Here is a 20,074-nt window from a genome sequence, read left to right on the forward strand (position 1 = left end):
CTCCTTCCCTGAGTCTGTGAGCAGGAATGAGACTGAGCAGTCAGCAAACTCGTGGGAGTGTGTAGAAGGGGTGGGGGACCAGGGCCAGCTTCCTCATCCAAGATTGCTAGGTTCTTTCCTGGGCTGATGGGTGAGTCAGAACCAGGGGAGCTGGGGCTGCCCTGACTTGCAGGCTGACCTTTACTTTGTTTGAAATCAGGCTTCCTTTTGCCTTGCACAGGGTGGGCAAACTATTTCAGAAAGCTCACGCCAGTGGCCTTGCTGTGGGGCCTGGCATGTATGAAAAAGGCCACAAAGGCAGCGGGAGTGTATTCTCTCCTGCAAGGCCAGGTCCCCTCCAAGGGTCTCACTCAGCCTGAAGCTGGGCAACCCACAGGATTGGGTCGAAGAGTGGCAGGCAGAGCTTTGTGGGTGATGCTTCTGCTCCTCGGCCGTACGGGGATTGGGTGGTGGCCCTAGAGCAGGGCACTGCGGCTTGGCTGGTCTTGAGTCCATCACAGAGTAAGCAGAGCAGCCATGGTGGGTGGGTCGCCCTTTCAAACTGCTTCTCCTCTGCCATCATCTGCCAGGGCCTGGGCTGCCAGGGCCAAAGAGACAGCTACAGAGACATGAGTCTGCAGTTAAACCTCAGACGGGAGCTCAGACATTCAAATGGGTGCTGCCCTCTGAGGCAGAGCCTCGGGAGGGATCTGTTTTAAACATGCTCCAGGACTTCTGGAAATTCTCTCTGGAAAACTGGGCCCATCTTGAGCCAACATCAACTGTCCTCTTAACCTGCCGCCTCTGCTTCCACCGGAAGTGGCGGCGTCCGACCTGGTTAGCCGCCTGACCTTCCAGCCTGGCTTCGCGCGGGTTTCACTATCTCCACACATCAGGCCCCTTTCCAGCCGGGACGCTGCGCCCACGGAAGGGAGCCACAGAACTCGCCGCAGGCCCGGAAGGCGGCTTCCCGAGAGCAAGTCTGGAGGAGCAGGCGGCTACTCGGAAGGAAGCGGGTGGGCGTGGCTGGGTAGGTGCTGGGATGGGTGGTGGTTAACTGTCTGTCAGGAGTGAGGCCCGGCGAACAGAAGAGAGAGGCAGCTGCGCCCTGGGCCCTGCGCTGAGCGTCAGGAGCCAGAGTGGGGGGCGCACCCCAGCTTCCTCTTCGGGAGGCTCGTTGCTTCTAACCACTTCTGCCTGCCAGCCTGATCACCCCCTAACCACTCCCCTGCCAGCCTGATTAATGCCTAACTGCTCCCCTGCCAGCCTGATGGCCCCTAACTGCCCTCCCTTTTAGGCCTGGGTCCCTCACAACTGCCCTTCCCTGCAGGCCCAGTTGTTCCCAACTTCCCTCCTCTGCAAGCCTGGTCACCCCTAACTGCCCTCCCTGTAGGTTTGATCACTCCCAACTGCCTTCCTGATTGCTTCTAACCACTTCTGTCTGCCAGCCTGATCACCCCCTAACCACTCCCCTGCTAGCCTGATTGATGCCTAACTGCTCCAGCTCAGTGGCCCCAGGGAACGGGGGTCCTGGACTCCAGCTGGTGGCCTTGGCCTACTCTCTCTCCTAGGCCTGAGCATTTCTGGGGGAGACCGGGGAAGCACAGTGAGAGGAGAGACAGCATCTACTCTAGCTCCAGGGTCCATTTCTGGTGTTTTCAGTAACTACCACTCAGAGAATGCCTGGTGTGAGCACCAGCTGTGCGCTTAGCAGTTTTTTAATTTTAAAAAAAATATATGTATTTTTATTGATTTCAGAGAGAAAGGAAAAGGGAGAGAGAGAAACATCAATGATAAGAGAATCACCAACCAGCTATCTCCTGTACGCCCCACACTGGGGATCAAGCCAGGCATGTGCCCTGACCAGGAATTGAACCGTGGCCGCCTGGTTCATAGGTCGACACTCAAGCGCTGAGCCACACAGCCGGGCCGTGCGCTGAGTCTGTCACATACACAATCTCCTCGCCATAAGCCTGTGGGGTTAGACTGTTTATGGGCCCATTATGCAGATGAGGAAACTGATGTTCAGAGAGATTAATGATTTGCCCAAGCCAAGCAGCAAAGAAGGGGCAGAGCCACGTCTCTCTGACCCAGATCCCGATGTGAACGTGGCTGCGGTCGCTGTCACCTCCCACCACCCACCACCCACCACCCACCACCCACCACCCACGCTGCGCAGCTCTCAGGCCCACCCAAGGCGCTGCTTGGGGAAAGGAACTGTTCCAGCATCATGGCTCCCTGCCCCTGTCGTCATTCTGAGGCGGAGGGATGCCCTGAGCTCCACAGCCATCAGACAGGCACCCCTCCTGCTGTCACCCTCCGGTCACGGAGTGACCACCGAGGACGCTGACCTCTGCAGTCGGGCTGCCAACCCCTTCCCACCTCCTTGGGAACTGGCGTCCCGCACAGCTTCCCGAGGAGCCGGGGCCTCGGCCCCCGGCTGGGAACAGTGTGGACGGAAGCCAGCCTCTCATTAGAGCATTCTCATCCGTCAGGAGATTTTTTTCTCAAATGTTATTTTCTGGGGTTTGTTTAAATATAAAATTATACTATTCACCATTTATTCAAAAGTATTTGTTATGCATCTATTTACTCTGCCCCGGGGACCATAGTGAACAAAACAAGATCGTTGCTCTTAGGCAGTTTAGCTTGCTTTCCAGGTAGGTTTTAGACAGCCCCCGGAGCTCACCGCCTGCCAGGAGAGAGGGCGCTGCTGGCCCCAGGGACTCGTGCTGGGGTCTGACCTCCCCTCCGCCCCGGCCCAGACGGCATCTCTTGGTGGCATTCCCCACAGAAGCCTGTCCCTGCGCTCACCCTGCTCAAAGGAGTCTGCTGATAGGAAGCTCCTTCCTGTTCCCGGAGCCCTGGCCTCTGCCCTCCCTCAGCTCCACCAGGGGTTCAGGACACCACGAGTGACAGGAGAGGTGGCACCCTAGCACACTTTCCTGCCCCCCAAAATATACCAGGGAAAGGCCTGAACAGAATTTGATTTGCTTTTCTGCCCGGCTGTCACCTGCAAGGGGGAGGTGGGGGGGCAGGCCCAGGCTGTGGCCCTCCCTGCCATTGCCTGGGGCTCCAGAAGGTCTGCCCAGGACCGCCAATGAGCCCACATGTCTGGGCTCCCTGCCCCTGTCATCATTCCCACACTGCAGGCCCCAGTGAATCCCCCGGGAGAGATAATGGCGCTGCTGTTGAAAAGAATATGATAATAAAGCTCATTCAATCTCTTGTGTCAACACTCCAGTCGAATAAGAGGCCAAAGAGCCAGGCTGGCCAGCGGGGAAGGTTAATATTGACTCAGGCTCCTCTCTCAGGCCCAGCTCCAGCCTGCACACGCAGAGCTGTGGTCCAGCAGCAGCTCAGGCCAGAGCTCTCTGACCTCTGCTCGCCGTGCTCGGAATTCTCACCCCTCCTGGGCCACAGCGCCGTGCTCTCCTGGGCGCGGGGTTGTCTCCGAGGGAAGAGAGAAGAATGGCTTCCTGGGAGGGCCGCAGGCCAGCCCCCGCCTCACCAGCCCAGATTCCCAACAGCCTCCGCATGCAGAGGCCTGAACGCCACAGAGCGCTCAGTGCCTGCAGGAACCTCTGGAGTCCCCTCCGCACAAAATTGGGTCCCCAATCTCTCTCTCTCTCCCTCTCTCCCTCTCTCTCTCTCTCTCTCTCTCTCTCTCTCTCTCACACACACACACACACACACACACACACACACACACACACACAGTTATATTCTTGCAGCCCTTAACTTTCTATATTTACTTAAGTTTTCCTCCTCTCTTTATATTCACAAAACCACTGTGACTTGGGCCAAACCTGCCTTACTGGGTGCATTTTAAAGATGACAGGAGCTGGGAGAGGAAGGAGGAGAGGAGAACGGGATACACACTGTACAGTCAGGCACTGAGCTGGGCGGGTGGTTTTACTAGTGCATTTAATGGTCACGGCTCTACGAGGGAGACATTATAAACTGTTTCACACGTGAAGAAACCAAGGCTTGGAGAGAAGTAATTGTTTGGGATGGTTCCATGTGGAGTTGGGATTCAAACTCAGATCTCTCCAGCTCCAAGCTCCAAGCTCCTCTCCTCCGTCACGCCGAGAGAAGTTAAATGACCTGTCTCAGACCACACAGCTACTTAGAGATAGGATCAAAAGCCTCATGCCAGAGGCTCCTCCGACCCCAGGCCACACCTGTGACCAGGGTCACCCAGGAACATGTGATCACATGTGACATGTATGGGTTCAAATCCAGATCCCCTTCCAGAAACGGCCCCTTCCCCGGGCCACCTCCCCACCTGCCCCCACGGGCCCCCCGCTGCTTTGCTCTCACAGCCTCACAACGTCCTGCCACACAGCCAGACCTGCTCCTCGTTCTCCAAGCAAGGAGAGCTCAGGGGCGCCAGCTTTTCCGATCCTGACAAGCTGAGGCGAGACATGCTCCTTGCTGGGCTGTGCTCATGTCTCGCTATGTCTCCTCACAACCAGCCCATGAGGAAAGCTCCCATTTCATCCTCGAGGACATTCAAGTTGGGAGAGACGTAAAGCAACTTGCCTCAGTGACCGAAGGTAAAGTGGGGATTTGAACCCAGCCGCTTCTGGTTCCAATGGGTGCTCGGCCACTGTGCCCAGCGTGAGCACTCCCAGCATCGCAGTGTCTGCTGTGACCGCCACAGAAGACCTGAGCGCACACGGTCCCAGCCACACACACACACCTAGAGAAGCATGTCCGAAGAGCCTAAGACAGTGGTCGGCAAACCAAGGCTCGACAGCCACAGGCGGCTCTTTGGCCCCTTGAGTGTGGCTCTTCCACAAAAACCATGTGCGGGCGCCGATGGAAACTTCGTGGCCCATGTGCAGAGGTCGGTTTTCGGCCTGGAAGAAGTGGCGTTAGAACACTCAAGGGGCCAAAGAGCCGCGTGTGGCTCACGAGCTGTGGTTTGCCGACCCCGGGCCTGAAAGAATGCCAGAAGGGGCAGGATACAGGGAGCATCATCCATCCATGCCTTGGGTACATCCCGGGTTGGTCGCTGCACACCGGGCGCCAGAACACCTGGCGGGGTTTGAGCAGGCTGGAGACCCGGGGATGCGCTGCTCAGCAGGGCGCTGGGCTGCTACTGCCCTTCCTGCTCGGGAGCCTCTTTCCCAAGCGGGAGTTCAGTGCGGGCTTGGTGACACTGCCTGCCCCAGACAGGCATCAGACAGACACCAGACCGGGTGACAGGAGAGGCTGGGCCAGAGCCGGGCGGGGCATTCGGGGCTGGTAGCCTGCTGCGGGCTGAGGCGATGGAAGTAACAACAGGCATCCACTAAGGACTGAGAGAGGGCACCTCCGAGGGACCGCTGCGCCCTGGTTCCATTCTGGTCAGGGCATCTGCCCAGGTTGCAGGCTCAACACCCCCCCCCCCCCCCGCAGGGTGCCTGGGTGAGGCAACCAATCAATTTCCTCTCTCTCCCTTCCTCTCTCTCTCTAATACAAAAACAATTTGAGAGAGAGAGAGAGAGAGAGAGAGAGAGAGAGAGAGAGAGAGAGAGAGGGAGAGAGAGATATCACTGTACCAAGAACGGGGTGGCCCAAGAAGGTGTCCCTGCCCCTCCACCCCACCCCTCACGCTGGCCTCCAAAAGGCTCCTGGACACCCTGCCAGGGCTGGCGGCCCTCACTCACCTCTGCGGGCTGCCTTCCTTGCTTCCTCTTCTTCCCGGCTCGTTACCGTTAGGGGGCAGAGCTCCAGGCCCCAGGAGAGGGTAGACTAAGGGCCTTCCCGGCCGGTCCCGTGGGCCTGGGGGGAACAGATGAGACAGTCATTGTGACAAATGCGATACGTGTCCCCCTGTACCCTTTGCGCGTGGCCGCCGTCCGGAGCGCTCACACCGCCCGCACCGCCTCCCCACCAGCCACGGGCTCAGGTGCTGGGGCGGCGGGCTCTCCAGGCGCAGGGGGCGGGGGGACGGTACGCACGGCGCTTGGGGTCCTCTTCCCGCCACGCGGGGAGCCACAGCAGCCTCAGGGCCCCCCTGGCGGCGCCGATGGGGCGGGGATCCTCAGCCCGCGGGGGAGCGCGGGGCGCCCTCGGGGAGTGAGAACCGGGAAAGGGGGCCGCGCGCACCGGGAGGCCTGTCCGCTCGCCCCGGCCCCGGCCCCGGCCCGGGGAGGATCGCCATTCCCGGGGTCGGTGGGGGCACCCACCTGCGAGCAGAAAGCCTGGAGCCTCGGAGAGGCAGGAGCCGGCCCGCCCTCCGCAGGAGGGACCTGGGCGCTGGAACGCGAGGGGAGGCCCCGCTTACATGTCGGTGCAGCGCCGGCCTCACCTGGGCCGCGAGCTGGAGTTTAGGGTGTGGCTCCAGGGAGGGCTCGGCAGCGAGCAGAGCCCGGGGAAAAGCAGCCCCAGGACGTGGGGGTCCGAGGCCGTGGCCAGGAGCCTCTCTGCCCCAGGGGCGCTTCCACGCTCAACCCTTTCTAACCGTGGCTCCGGCTTCCCCAGGCCCTTCGCCTTGGACCCTGCCCCCAGCCCTGCCCCCGGTGACCTGCTGGTGGCTGGCTGTCCCTGGGGGTTCCTGGCCGCCTGGCCAACGCCTGACCTGGCTACCCGCTGCGCCTCTCTCTGTGCAATTAGGCTCACTCATTTGCATTGCAGATGCTCCAGGCGGCCTCCTTCCAGACCCGGAGGTGCTGCGGGCCCACCCACACCCCTCGGAGAGCCCCAGCCAGAGTCCTGCCCCCTGCCACCTTGGCCTGTCAGTCTGTCTGGACAAGGCCCTAAGACTGTCTTGGGCAGGAAAGCTGGAATTAAAGAGATGCCAGTTTCCTTGTCAGACCCCGCTCGGTTCCGAGAACCCTCTGGTTTCAGGTGGGAGGCCTCTGGGGGAAAGACAGCTGTCAGGAGCCCTGCACCCAAACAGGGAGGGGCTCGGCTCACAGGAGCATCCGCCCGTGGCTGTACCCAGCAGTGCCCTGGCCCAGGAGCAGGATGGCTGCCTCTGCCCTGCACCCTCTGGCTCCGAGGGTGGCTTCTCCGGTGTATTAATGGTGCGGGGGAGGGGGAGGGACCACCGGAGAAGACCCTTGCTGCCCTGGACTTGGCCCCCAGAAAGGCCTGTGCCCGAATGAGTGTTGAGAGGATTCTGGCTTGGAAATCAGCACGTCTGCACTCAAAATGGCTCCCCAAGCAGGGGCTGGGTGGCTGCGAATCACGGACGCAGAGATTCTGTCACTGTGGGCACTTCACACTTCAGTTATTAATTGAGGTCTCTACTGTCATGGGTCATTTTTGTTCATTGATTCTTTAGATATATTGTATCAATGCAATTTGTGGCTGCAGCGTTTGCGTAGGGGCTCTGTGGCTTATGCACAGTTTACCCTAGACTCCTGCCAAACATAGCTAAGGCGGTGAGTGGGAATTCGCCGGCCCCAAACAGGCCCGCACCCTGCTGGCTGCACCGCAGCCCCGGTGCCCTCAGCCTCTGGAGACGCTGGCCTGGGAGCGGGGGCGCGGAGTGGGAGCGGGGACAGTGGCAGGCAGGTCTCTGCTCCTCCCCGTGCCCTCCGTCTCCTCTCCTCTGTGTCTTTCCCAAGGGGATTCTTTTTCTTTCCTCAGGCCACCCCTTAGGCCCAACTCTGTTAGTCAACCTCTGACCTCCCCCTCCTCCACCCCATCTCCTCCCCCACCAGGAAGCTGCCTGCGGAGCCGAAGACAAAGGGGCCTGTGATACAAACGGCTTTCCCCAAACTTAGTTACCCAGGGACACAGGACCTAAATTGCAATTTGCTGACTCACAGATGCACACAGGAATTCATTCTTTTTATACAAATACCTTATATATCAAAAGGACACCTCCAAGCAGTACTTCTGAACTGTTGAACTATGATAAAGGGTGAACATTAGAATATTATCAAAAGTGAACTGGTATCTAACTTGGTTTGAATCCAGGCTTGGGAATCCCATAAAGGCTACTAGCCAAGTCCCATCCCCATCCTGTAAGGAGTGAGTCTCGGTGACCCTAAGGTCCTCCCCCCTTTGGGAACATCGATGGGGTTTGGGGAGAGTCAGAGACTCCCAAATAAGACTGACCATGGAGGCAGTGAACCCCCATCACTGAAGACCCCAGATAACTACCAGCCAGGTGTGCTAGAGCAAAGGGTCCCGCACTGAACACTAGGCTAGACGAGAGGTCCTCCGGCCCATCACAACCCCAGGTTTCTGCACTTCTGGCCGCATCGACGGGTGGGTCAGTGCCCCTGGGCTGGGTGCCCTCTGCAAATTAGGAAGGTGGGTCCTGAGTGGTTAATTCCTGTGAGTGACTCCCCGCCTCTCTATCCTCCTCTGATTCACAGCCAACGCAGCCCTGTCCAGGATGAGAGGGCAGGACAGGAATGCAGGAAGGGGCAGGAACAGCCTGGAGGACAGCGTCTCCTCCAGCAGCCATGCGCCTCCCTCTGGCCCCGTTCCCATGGCGTTGTGCTGGGCACAGGGAAAGGGGTCAGGCACACCCTCCTCTGCAGAGCCCTGGCAGCTGGCAGAGGCATGCAGGTTGAGGGAGTTGTCCATATGCTGCCATTCTGCAAACTGGGCAGGAGCTCTACACGGGGACACGGAGAACTGACATTTCGCCATGGCCGGTGGCTCTTGGAGCCCCACCAGCACTGGGGCATGGGCCAACCCCAACTGTCTGGGAAGGCACGCGGGGCGGGGCGGGCTCTTCCTGGCTCCTTCTCCGCCTGTGGCTGTTGGGGCCTGCTGCCCCGTCTGAGCACCTACAGCCAGGGCTGGGAGGCTGGGTTAGGACCAAAGGGGAAAGATACGGATCGACTTGTGGTTTAGAAACACAAACACATTATCCTTTCCCTGCACTTTCTGCTGCATGACTTGAAAAGCTGCCTGGGGATCAGGAAGACTGCTGACAAGCTCACTCTCTCCCTGGCTCCTTTCTCTGGAGAACGCTGCCTCCTCCAGTAATTATCATACCCCTCCCCCTTCCGGTGGGCCAGGCCCCGTGCTAAGCTATTCATTCACACACGTGACCTCACTCCAGTCTTTGCCACAACCGTGGCACAGGAGAATGATATCATTGTTCTCATTTTACAGACGAGGAAACTGAGGCTCAGAGTGGTTAAGGAACCAGCTCAGGGCCTTGTGGTGAGTGAGTGGTGGAGCCAGAATTTCAGACCAAGTGTATCCCCCCCAAAGCTGTTCTCTTAACACCATCCTGCTCAGAGGCCCTGGTGCCAAGGACTGTCTGACATGACTTGACCAGGTCGGGTTAAGTTCCTGGGAACAGTTGCTGGGGGAGGCACTGATCTTTTGCCTTCTTGTGCCACCCTGGATGGGTAAGTCATGTGACACCGAGAGGTGTGTGTGGGGTAACCATCCCTCATTTCTGATGAGGGCATAGGGGTGGGGTTCCCTCAGCCTGGCCTGCACCCTCTCACAATCCGGGACCCCTCGGGGGATGACCGGCTGCCTGTTTAGGCATGATCCCACTGTGGGATTGGGCCTAAACCAGCAGGTGGGCATCCCTCTCGCAATCCAGGACTGCTGGCTCTAAACCACTGACCCACCTGCCTGACTGCCCCTAACCACTGGCCTTCCTGCCTGATTGCCCCAATTGCCTCTGCCTGCCTGCCTGATCACCCCTAACCACTCATCTGCCTGCCTGATTTCCCTTAACCACCTCTGCCTCAGCCCCTGCCACTGCAGCTTGGTCCAGAAGGACATCCAGAATGACATCCAGAAGGTCATTCATTTGTCCAGTCTAATTAGCATAGTATGCTTTTATTATTATAGATTCCTTCATGTCCCTCTCCTCCAGGCTGCCCTTCCTATTCTTGGGGTAGCCTGAGCAATGTCCCTCCCCCTGATAGCACCACATCTCTCTCTGCTGATGCGGCCGAGAGGCAGGTGACCAGCTCTGAGGGCCTGGGAGCCTGAGTTGAGGGAGTTAGCATTGCCTAGCCCGTGGGTCCTGAGGCGGGGGGGAGAGAGAGACTAGCTGCAGAGAACCTGGCTTCCTGCCCACTTGGAGCCCTTCTGTCTCTCTAGCCTGCCAGCACGTCTCAGCCTCAGCTTCTTGATGTGTATAATGGGCCGACCTCTGTTCAGAAGGCAGGGAAATGATGGGATCTAGGACATCATTTGGGTCCCGGAGGATCAGCACCCCAAACGGGGTGAAAGGTTCTTGACCCTCGGCCCTCACAGCTGCTGCCGGGCCATGCACCATGTAGCTGCCACGGGGAGCCCGGAGCCCCGTTTGGAGGGCCCCAGGGGCAGGATGCCAGGGTTCCTCCAGGAGGGCTTGCCAAGAAGTCTAGTCCCTCCAGATCCTGAGAGAGAACCCAGCCCAGGGGCAGCACTGTCCGGGCCCAGTTAGGTATTTGGGGAGCGTCCATGGGGCTCCCCTGCCTGGCTGCTGCCTGAACCTCAGGAGAGGGAAGCGCCCACATCCGGAAGCCTCTAGCCTCTCTCCACCTTTTCCTCAAGCTCTGCACCGTGATAGGCTCCCTATGACAACGAGCACACAGGCCAGTCCTCCCCAAACACAAACTGTCCCTGGGCCCAAACTTGCTGGACTGTCGCAAAGGGGCCTGGTGACCTGGACAAGCCACTCAGGTGCAGGGGCCGCTGTCCACCCACCTCAAGGGGCTGGAGCAGGGGCAGCGCAGGCTGGGGCACCCTTCCCAGGTGCAAGGGACGATAAGCCCTCCCCCCCGGGGGAGGGGCTGGGGAAAGAGAGAGTCACTCTGTGCTGAGAACACCCGTTTTCAGCGACATGATAAATTCATTTAACAGCTTCTTGCTATGATCGCTTTGCAGGTTCTGCTCTTAATGGGCTCCAGAGTTCCATCCAAATGTCCGCTGCTGGCAGTCTGGCTCTCTGGCTGGCATTTTTGCTGGCAGAGCGAACAGCTGGAGGCCTCCTTGAATGGAAGCCATTCACTGTCCTTCCCCTCCCTCCTGAGCCTCTGGTGGCTGCCCCGTCAGGAGGGGGTGCCCGGGGCCTGACTTTAAGGAAGGACGGTGAGTGGGGGGAGTAGGAGGCTGTGACTGGGGAAGGGCTCAGGCCAGGGGAAGGAACGAGTCTGAGGAAGCACAGCATTGGCTGTCCACGCCCCATGCACAGCCCTCTGGCTGGAGTGCCTTCACTCTAAATGCACAGGTTCACAGGCTGTGGGCTGTGTGGGTCGTACGGGAGCACTGGCCATCTGGCCGTAGAGCTCGCTGGACTCTGCCTTCCGTGTCTGCCCTGCGCTGTGCTGTGCTTAAGAGAGTCCTGGAGGGGTGCAGGCAGTTGCTGCCCTCCCTTCTCAGGGTCACTCCTCATAGTCTCAGGCCCATGCCTTGACTACCCTGCAGTAGCAGCCTTCAGGACCTTCCTGTGAGGGCTGCCACGCCCTCACTGGTGGCTGGCCCTGGCAGCTCCTCCTCCTGTCCTCCCCTCCCCTCCTCCACAGGAGCCTGCACCCTGGTGCTCTCCTGGCCTCGCATTTGTTCTCCGGGCCTTGGCTCCCTCCCCCCAGGGTCTGAGACCTCCACGGTTCTCCACCATTCCTGTTCCTGGACACACCATCTCCGGTAAGACCCACTGTAGTGGGACAGACGTCTACTTGTCCAGCTTGGGCCTGGTGATAGGGTGACCGATGACAGGCCTCCTGCTTCTGAGATCCAACATCGGATGATGGCCATGGGACATGTATCCTCCTGCCTGGGGTCAGAGTACAGACGCGAAAAGTCTGCCTGAGGGGAACGGCTCCTGTGTGCCTCCCCTAACCGCTGCCCACATTTCCCTTTCGTTCCTAGATGCACTCATCGTTCCCTCCTTCTCTGGCTCAAGACAATGACAGCCTGATAGCTAAAATGTAAAATGCTTCCTGGAGCAAGTACACCTGAGTCAGTCCATTTACACTCAGAGAGTGGCCAGGGGGTGGGGTAGAGGGGGGGTGGACAGAGCCTCTTCTTGGGGGCTCTGCTGACCGAGCAGGAGCTGAGCTGGGGCTCCATGTGGAGCCAGGTAGGGGCAGGGGGTGCAGGACCAGGACCCCATTAGGTGGGGCAGGAGGCACAGAGGGGTGCTGGGACCTGTCCAGCCTCCCACTTTGTCAGGCCAGGCCACCTCTCTCAAGCCATCAGGTGTCTGATGTCTGTCCCCACTCGGGGTGCCTTTGCTGCTGCTATGGAAAGGAGGTCTGGGTGGGAGAGGAATAGACTGGGAGCCTGAGACCCCCAGGTCTGAAATGGGCCCTGCCGCAGTTAGTGATAGGCCCTCCCTTCCCCCAACCGATGGACGGAGAATGACATAAACTGCACCTGTGGCGTGGACATTCCTGAGCACCTAACCAGGCACCTTATATGGACTGTACATTGAACCACCGATCAGCACCTGCCAAATACCCTAAGGCCCCGATTCCTAAGTCCCTAAGTGCCTAATCATGTGCCTTATATGAAACCACCAATCAGCGCATGCCGAGGACCCTGAGCCCCAGCCCTTCCCTTTCCTCCCCTCAAAAGGCGCCTTCACTCCGGCACCTGTGCTCTCTCCCTTTGCCAGGCAGCGGCAGGGTCCTTCTCCGCTAATAAAGCCTGTGTCCAGCTCTCGGCTCTCTGTCTCATCTTTCAGTGAGCTGTGCGCTCCCAGGACCCACTTTCCTTCTCCGGGAAAGCACGGGGGCCGGATTATACATTCTTAGGGACTTCCTTTGGCTTACACGTGTTACAGCAAACCAAGGCCAGCTCCTTTCTGGAACAGCCCTTCCACCTCTGTGCTTCTACCCCCTGACCTGGGACAGTGGCAAAAAGGGTCCCGGGGCTCCCTACACGCCCTGGGCCTTTTTGCATAATTCCACTTGAAACCTCATTTGAAGCCGAAAGAAAGAAAATGGAGGCTGGAGGCTCTAGGCCAGGAAGTTGAACCAGAGAACCAGTCCTTCCAGTTTTAACCCTGCCGCTGCTGCAGCCTTCAGGAGCTGGGCACGGTGACTGGTTCGTTGCTATTTGCCTGGAGGGGAGCTGCCGCACTGGGACCAGAAACCAGAACCACGCAGCAGCTGACCTGAGCTTTCTGGACTTTCTTTTCTGAGCTCCAGGCCCCGGGGCAGCCTGAGTGTGCAGGTCACAGCCCTGCCCCACCCCCTCAGCCAGAGGCTCAGGGGCCTGAGTGCTTTGAGGGTTGGGCAAGGAAGATGCCAGCATTTGCTGACGACGCAGCACTCCGAGGGGGCACAGCGAACCCACAGGTGTACAAAAAAGTCACCCTCGTCTTTCTATAAAGACTTGGGTCTTTGCACTGCCTGGTTTGTCATCATGGTATTTTATAGAAAATGCTGGCCAGTGTGGGTGTCCCTTTGCTGGGGCTGATTAGGCCACATGTAATTATAAGGGAACTCATTTTTTGTTTGTTTGTTTGTCTGTTTGTTTGTACGCTAATTCTCCAGGATAGGAAAGTCTGTCCTGTTCTGGGTTTGCCTTGTTCTAGGTCAGTGTTTCCCAAAGTGTGGTATGCATACCCCCAGGGGTAGGGGAAGAGTTTGGTGGGGTACACGTTGCACCGGAGTTTGGTGGGGATATGCACTGCACCATGCTCAGCTGCGCCTAATTCTACGTTCTCATGAGCACGAGGGGTACTCAGCGTTACGGAAATTATAGGAGGGGTACACATATGTCAGAAGTTTGGGGAACACTGCTCTAGGTAAACAGGAACCTGGGATTACCTTTCTTAAACTCATAGAATAACCCTTCGGCAGGCCAAGAAAAACGCCTCGGAGTCTGAACCTTACGATTCGTGGGCATTTCTAAGTCACGTCATGGTAGTCAAGGAGATCGCTGTGGTCCCCAGGCCGGCCCTTCTGCAGGAAGCACCTCCAAGCGTGTGCTTCAGACGGGGCTCGTTAGCACACAGTTCCGGAAAGCAGGCCGCCCCGTGACAAAACTGCAGGCCCAAGGAAGGGTGTGACCAGAGTCAGACTTTTGATTCCTTCACTATGTCAAGTTCTCAGTACTTCAAACTCTAGAACCCCCCCAAGAGAAGGAAACTCTTAATAGGCTCCAATCATTCCTTAGAGAACTTCCGTGGATAAACAATTTGCTATTTGGGAAAGAACAGAGCTGGTTTTGCTTTCCTTCCCAGCATTATTGGGCATGGATCGATCAGCAATCTGAAAACTAGCTTTTCTTCCGGGCAGGGTTCTTCCAAAGCCTCCTCCTCCTCCATGAAGCCTCTTCTGATTGCCCTGAAGTCCCCAGTGTGGTCTCTTCCTGCTGGCACTTTGTTCCTCTAACACTAATCGTCATGGCAATGATAACATTATCTTTGCTGAGCACTTATGTGCCAGCCATGCTGCTAAGGGTATTTGCATACAGCCTTACTTAATCTTCCCAACCTCCCGAACTCATCGGTGCTATAATTACCTCCCTTGGACGGGAAAGGAAATGGAGGCCTAGTGAGATGAGGTAACTCCTCTGAGGTCACCCAGGCAGGAAGAGGCAGCCCCAGGCCTGACACTCACCTGCTGTTACCCACCCACTATCCTGCCTCTTCCTATATATCGCTCTGAGAATCTGTCTTCTGCCCATAACAGTAGAAGCTGTTTCTTCCTTTGTGTTTTCATTCTTGGCTAATCCTTTTTTTATTCATCTTTATAAAGTTCTATGTTAAGAACCATCTCCTGGTATTGGTCTAAATTTATAAATGATCTGGACTGACTGGGTCATGGCCAGCAATTTCAGTGATTGCTGGCCATGACCCAGAGTGAACAAAGGGCAAACCTCACACACACACACACACACACACACACACACACACACACACAAGATTGCCGATCCTGGCTCTCAGCAGCTTGGCTGGTTTTGGGTGGGGTTGGCCCCAGGCTCAGCTCTCCTTTCCCTCCTCTGCTGAAGGGCTGTGCACTCCCCGGGGCGAGGGCTCCATCCTGGTCATTTCTCGGCACTTCCTCCCTCCCTCTGCTCCTGCCACCAGTGCTCTGTCCTTAGGAGCAATCCCTGTTCTCTGCCTACAAGCCAGTGAGCCAAACAAGGGCCACCTGCCATCTCCACAGGCTGCCTGGAGCACAAGAGAAGACACATTCCCCTCTATTCCACACCCTTCACCTCTCACCTTAGCCCTTAAGGGGCCCCAGGGCTGCGCTCCGAAGAGGGAGGGGGCTTCCGGTCAGCTTGCTCTCCCAGGCAGGAGGCCTAGCTGGGGCCAGGAGGCTGAGAGTTCTCTCTGCCTCCGAAGCTGTCATCTTTCCATGCCCCATCCAGCCCGTCAGCTAGCCCACTTCTTTCCAGCAAGGCCGGGTCACAGAGACGAACCTTCTCCAAGCCCGCCCAGGGGCCGCTGTGGGATGCCTGTGGGGGAGCTGCCCAAGTCTTGGGAACTGCTCCTGAGGCCTGGGCCTCCCACGTGTAGAGGGGCAGAGGGCATCCTGCGAGAAGGGCCCTGCTTCAGGCCGCAGGACAGCTCCCCACGTGTCCTTGGGGCCTTCTCCACCCAGGACGGAGTGTGCCGGAGGGGTCTCCGGGCCGTCTCTCTGTGTCTCTGCCGGCTCCTGCCGGCTCCTGCCGGCTCCTGCCGGCTCCCTGCCGGCTGTCCCACAGAGGGGGGCAGGCATGAGAAAATCAGTGTCCAGGGCCTCCCTCAGCCATCTTACACTCCAGGCAGGCTTTCCCGCTCCTGCCCCCCAAACCCTGGCCTCTCCCTTCTGCTCCCTCCTGGCTCCATCAGCTGCCACCCTGCTAGCCTGCTGTTTGCCTGGCACTCCACAGCCTCTGCCACTCTGAGCCCAGCTGGGCACCAGCTGCTGGGCACCAGCCGCTGCTTAGCTCTGCACACACGGGGGACCCCCCCCCCCCAGGCTTGCAGTCACCTTATGCAGGGGGAGGGGAGGGGAGCAGGATTTCCTCACCCTGGAGCCAGATGTGGGCACATGTGAGGGTTCACCCGGATGCCGGGCTCATGTGCTGCTCCTGCCCGCACCTTCCCGATGCCTGGCACGTCCTGGGAACTCCGCGCACAAGGGTCAGTCTGTCCTTGGGTCCCATGCAGCCCCCACACCCCCACCTTGTGGCTACCACAGGGGCACACGCTTCCCGCCCAAATCAAGTGCTTCCGGAACAGAAGCCTAGCTCCTGGCGCTCACCACTCCTGATGAGGCACGGGGTTCCCCGGCAGCCACTCCCCATCTGCAGAGGGACCCCTGGCTCAGCCTGATTCCCAGCTCCATGAGCTTTCATGGGACCCAAGGGCCCGCAGCCCAGAGCTTCTCTTCAACTCTCAGAACCCCGTTCCCGGCGCAGGGAAAGGCCTCGGGTGTGACGCCAGGGAAAGCACAGACCGCTGTGCTAGCCTTGCCTCTTGGTGGGGCCCCAGCCCTGAACACCCCAGCTCACTGGGCCTGACACCTGGAGCAAACCAGGACGCCGCCGCCTGCCGCAGAGGTGAGGAGCCCAAGGCCTTCCGGCTCAGCCAGGCGCCCTGGACCCGGCCCCCACTGAGTCAGCGGCGGAGTCTGTGCCCGGGCAGGCTCTGCATAGGGGCAGGACTTGGAGCTTGGGCCCAAAGACGCTCCACAAATATTGTTGGGATGAATACCAGAGGGGAGTGTCCTGGAGGTGGTAGGGTAAGAGGACATCCTGGTGGCACAGGCTCGGCCCAGAGGGGGCGGGGGGGGGGAGGGGGGCGGGATCCCACACAGGCGGGAACAGCAGAAATAAGTATTTCTCGCCAAAACCGGTTTGGCTCAGTGGATAGAGCGTCGGCCTGCGGACTGAAAGGTCCCAGGTTCGATTCCGGTCAAGGGCACGTACCTTGGTTGTGGGCACATCCCCAGTAGGGGGTGTGCAAGAGGCAGCTGAGAGGTGATTCTCATCGATGTTTCTAACTCTCTATCCCTCTCCCTTCCTCTCTGTAAAAGATCAATAAAATATATTTAAGAAAAATAAAAAAAAAGAAATAAGCATTTCTCTCTCTCGCTGGGAAGCCAGAGGCCAGCTTGGCCTGGGATGTTTAAAAATCGATCTGGAAGGGAGTGTCAGAGAGGATGGGGCCCACAGGAACCCACAGCTGCTGTCCCTGTCCCAGATGGTGCATAGCCCGGCACCTCCACATCCCCACCCCTGCCCGGAGGCCGAGCCCAGGTAGGTGGCCGGGACCTTACCGTGCGGCTCCTCTGGGCCCGGGCCTGGGGCTCCCCACGCAGGCTGGTCTTGTCTGTAGCCCAGGAAGCGCCACTCCCTTCAGGCAAAAAGGGGGGGAAGAAAGAAGAGAAAAAGAAAACCTCAGTGCTTTTCTCACCCAGCTGCTCCTCCCAGGGGCTCCTGGTCGGTGTCGTCCTGCCTCTGTGGGCACACCGCCTCCTCCCTCGGCAGCTTACTCACCGGTGTGCCCGGGAGGCTGCCAGCTGTGTGGGGGAGTGGGGACCCCACGCCCCTCGGCCTGACACGCACTGGAGCATGCCAGGGGGCGGGGGCCAGGCTGAGCCGTGGCCCCTGGCTGGGCCCTGAGCAGGGGGGAGCTGTGCCCCGGCCAGCCCTCTTCTCAGGAAACACACCCCTGTGAGCGTGGCAGAGAACACACACACGGATGCTGACGGGCACTGCCTGGGCGAGGGACAGAATTCCTCGGTGGAGAGCTGTCTCCTTAGTGCCCAGGGCTGTCAGAAGAGGGAGCAGCGATGTGCCATCCCCACGGCGGGCGGGCTGGCTTCCATCCTCGGCCTGCCCCTCGGACGGCTCCCTGCCTCCGCGGAATGCCGCGTGTCTGAGCTGCGGACGGAGAGGGCCTGGGCTTGTCGGAGCGGGTGCCGCTCTCACCCTGTCAGGCCAGGTACCTGTGCCCCCTTTTCCTCAGCACCCACCTCAGGGCCTGGCTGGCCCAGCGGCAGTGAAATCCTGCACTCTCAGCTCTCTGTGGCCCCCCTGCTGTCCTCAGCCCTGGGACAACACACACCCTCTCTCACACACACACACGTGGGGCCACACCCCGCTCGGAGCCACCTACCTGCCCAGGTCGGCCCAGGCCAATCCAGCCTCGCTCTCCAAACGCCACTCTGGCCCTAGAAGCCACTCATTTACAGAAACAGCTCGCGGGAGGTGAGTTCAAAGCCAGCCCGGGAGGAATCCAGCCGGCTCGGGCCAGGCGCCCCTCCTCTCCCGGCACCTCTGGAGGACGAGGCGGCCTGATCACCATATCTGCTATTGCACTGGGGTGGCTGGCGGCGCTCCCAGGGCACTTCCGGCCCCCACCGCGGCTGCTGTCACCGTAGGAGGGAGTGGCAGGGTCTCGGCAGGTCGGCAGGTCCCATCTTCCTCGGAGCCCAAGGTAGGGAGGAGGGGAGGCTGGAAGGGGCGGGACTCGGATGCAGCTCCAAGTTCCCAGCTCCCAAAATAATCGGATGAAAAAGCGAAGAAAGGAAGCACCCTCTGGGCCAGCAGGTGACTCAGAGCCAGCGGGCCAGCTTAGTCACCTGGATGGCAGCGCCGGCTCCCGGCAAGGCAGGCCCCGGGCAGCCCCTCCCCGCCGTGCGCGGCTGGACCGGGCGCGGCTGGGAACACCGGGCGCCGCTAGGACCGGGTGCGAGCGGCGGGCGCAGGGCGGCCGGGCGGGCGGCGCGGGCGGCGGGCTCCGGCCTCCTCCCCCGCGCGCCCCGGCTCACTTTGGGATTTCTCCATTAAATCCTCAAGCAGCAACCTGCTCCAACGTTGCTTGGCAATTCTGATATCGTCGAGCGTTGCCATGGGGAGGAGAGTGATGTCATTGACACACACACACACAAAAAAAAACCCAACACCCACTGAATTTACAAATCAGCTGGGGCTGGAGCTATTTATAAAAGCGTCTTCTTCCCCTGCCTTCCTTCACTGAGCGGGAGGGAGAGGAAGAGCGGCCTGCCGGAACCAGCGGGCGCCTCCCCCAGCCCCCCTGCCCGCCCCAGCCAGACCCCCAGGCTCCCGCCCCCGCCGCTGCGAAGCTCAGAGCTGGCGGGCCTGACCACAGCTGGCTGAGCTCCCTCCCCGGGGCTCAGCTGGTTCTGCTGTGAATGGCACACCGGGGGTGCTGGGCAGTGTGAAGGCTGGTGATCTGGGTTTGCAGGGACCAGTGAAGCCAGCCACTCCACCGCCCCATCGAATCATGCCCCCTCCCCCCCATCAGAAACCTGGGCGTGTGCAGGTGAGTAGCTTGAACTCTTCTGCGCATGCGCCTATCGCCCACCTGTCAGCTACCCTGAGGGCGCCCAGGTGCCTCCTTTCCTTCACCCGGTATCCAGCTGTGGGTGCCCAAGCTCCACTTTTGACTCCCTAACCCTCTCTCCCCACTTACCACACTGGGTGGGGGGTGGGGGTGGGGAGAGACACTGTCCTCTCTGTGGCTGTGACTGTCAACCTGGAAAAGCTTACCACGGAGCCCAACACCCTGCCGCTTCGCTGCAGGTGCCACCCTGACCCCTGCCCGGCCAGCTCCTGCTGACCAGTGGGCACCTGGCCCTTATTTCCCAGGTGGCAGTAGGCTGCTCATATTATTTTTGAAAACGCATACATTTTCTTCCATAGTAAAGCAACATGGTGTTTGGTTAAAAGCCCAGGCTATGAGTTTTCACTGTCCTGACTTCAAGTCCCAGCTCTGCTGTCCATCAACCAAGTGGCCTTGGCATGTTATTCAACCAACTAAACTCAATGTCCTTATCCATAAAATGGGGGTGATTTTGCCCACCTTCCAGGATTGTGGGAATTAAATGAACAAAGCTCCTGGCACGGGGACCACTCATCCTGAGAGCTCAACAAACACGAATTTTCTTCTTCGCTGTCATGACTGTGCTGCTCGTTGCTCATTCTTATCCACCCACCAACCGGTGGCAGATTAATCTCCCAAAACCGTGACCTCAGTCACCCCCTGTACAAAGGTCTCAAGCTGAGCACATAGACATTTTGATTGAACTGCACAGTATTGGAGCACATGGCATTAATCACAAAAACTTCAATTAGTCAGGTCCTCCAACTAACAGCCATGGAGTCCACCTTAACTCCATTTTGAGCAAGAAAGATTTTTTTATAGCCATCAGGTAACTAATTCCTAGCACTGATGAGAAGTCTGGAGCATCAAGTTAGGACAGAAGCC

The 20,074-nt window shown here is 59.0% G+C and overlaps 1 protein-coding gene across 2 annotated transcripts in view; it reads right to left on the minus strand.

Moving 5' to 3' along the window:
- Positions 1 to 18,685, minus strand: part of PAK6 (p21 (RAC1) activated kinase 6) — a 36,212-nt gene extending 17,527 nt beyond the window's left edge. The window contains exons 1-3 of one of the 2 annotated variants that reach the window (XM_084897545.1): positions 17,960 to 18,685; positions 17,118 to 17,194; positions 5,637 to 5,751 (exon numbers count right to left, since the gene is read on the minus strand). The gene's annotated coding sequence lies outside the window, so the exon portion shown is untranslated. Of the gene's footprint in view, positions 1 to 5,636; positions 5,752 to 6,158; positions 6,235 to 17,117; positions 17,195 to 17,959 lie in introns of those variants that run through there. The other variant, XM_084897546.1, reaches the window with a different exon arrangement.
- Positions 18,686 to 20,074: the final 1,389 nt, after the last annotated feature.

This window comes from Pipistrellus hanaki (assembly GCF_964339955.1).
Source record: "Pipistrellus hanaki genome assembly, chromosome: 1".
Taxonomy (NCBI): Eukaryota; Metazoa; Chordata; class Mammalia; order Chiroptera; family Vespertilionidae; genus Pipistrellus; species Pipistrellus hanaki.